Genomic DNA, 1494 nt, shown 5'->3' with positions numbered 1-1494 from the left:
TGTGAATTATCAAATGTTACTAGGATGCTGGATGCCATTAATGGATCGCTTACTGAAGGTCGATTGATGGCCTGGGGAGATGGAGGCATTGCAGATGCTTGATGGGCTTTCATGGCTGCACCCACTGCTGTTCAGACTCATCTTTGGAAGGTCGCAGAGGCACTGACACCCGTGATGCTATCAAAAGGATCATTTTTGGGGATGGCGAACTCTGCGTCCACTTATAATTTTACTTTGTACAAATCTTATAATGTAACTTCCTGTGTACCTCTGCCTTATGTATTTTTAGTGGGAAATTTTCATTTTCCACTACTATTTCTTGTTTTAATTGTCGCCTGTATTCTTGCGTTAATTCGTCTCTTAATTTTAATGACAGTGATAGTACTATGATATTACAACAAAGAACTCGTATTTGGCTACCTGTTAAATTAGGAAGAGAATGGTCCCAAAATTCTTTGGATAGTGTTGTTATTGAATTTTTTACCAAACTACTAAAACGTACAAAATGTATGATTGGAGCCATTATAGCTGTGATTTTAAGCTTAATTGCTATTACCACTGGTGCTATGGTGTCTGGAATTGCCCTACACACTTCCTTACAAACAACACTTTGTGAAAGAATGGCACCGGGATTCATATAAATTGTGGGTCTCAGAGGTAAAAATTAATGCTCGATTAAAAACACAGATTAATATTCTTAAACAGACAGTGGGATGGTTAGGAAAAAAGTTATTGGTTGTGGAAAAAAAGTTATTGTTAAAATGTGATTGGAATTCTACTACCTTTTTCATTACTAATGTAAAATATAATAAATCTATACATGATTGGAATGTAATACAGCAGTATTTATGAGGAAATTCTACTGCTGCTCAATTGATTGCTCAATTACAATTTAATGTACATGATATTATTTGTAAACAATCTGCAAATGATGGTGCTTCTAATATTGCTGATACATTTATTAAACAGTTGGAAGGGTTATATCTGAAAGGAATACTACAAAGCATTTCACATACTGCTAGTGGTTTGGGAATTATGATTGTTATTATTCTGTTTGCACTTGTGTGGTTATATTTGATTTTTATGAAACCAATGCCAGCTTGTGGAAAGCTTTTTTTCCTTGTGGAAAGCTTTACTTTTAAAACAAAAGAAAAAAGAAAGAAATTGTGAAGACTCGGGGTCTATGTTGAGGGGGCAGAATGATACAGGCTCCAGCCTCAGGATTATCTGAGGACTGTGTTTGGGATTAGGAAAGCTCTTGGCATGCTGGGCTAGAGAGGGAAAATGTTCTCTCTCCCTATCTCAAAACACATGTCACAGACTCCTGGGAGCCGAGGAAGTAGCTCTTCTGCTTGCTTAAGCATAGATTAACAGTTGGTCAAGCATTTTCCTGAGATTGGAGAAGTGGTTTGAGCTTGCTCTAAAATAGTTTATATAATTATATACCAAGACATTGTCTCATAGGTCAAGTAAAAATGTATCTGTTGCAATTTT

The sequence above is a fragment of the Dipodomys merriami genome, unplaced genomic scaffold, assembly GCF_024711535.1.
Source record: "Dipodomys merriami isolate MVZ:Mamm:240054 unplaced genomic scaffold, mDipMer1.0.p SCAF_199, whole genome shotgun sequence".
In the NCBI taxonomy this organism is placed as follows: Eukaryota; Metazoa; Chordata; class Mammalia; order Rodentia; family Heteromyidae; genus Dipodomys; species Dipodomys merriami.
Note: the sequence above shows the minus strand (reverse complement) of the source record.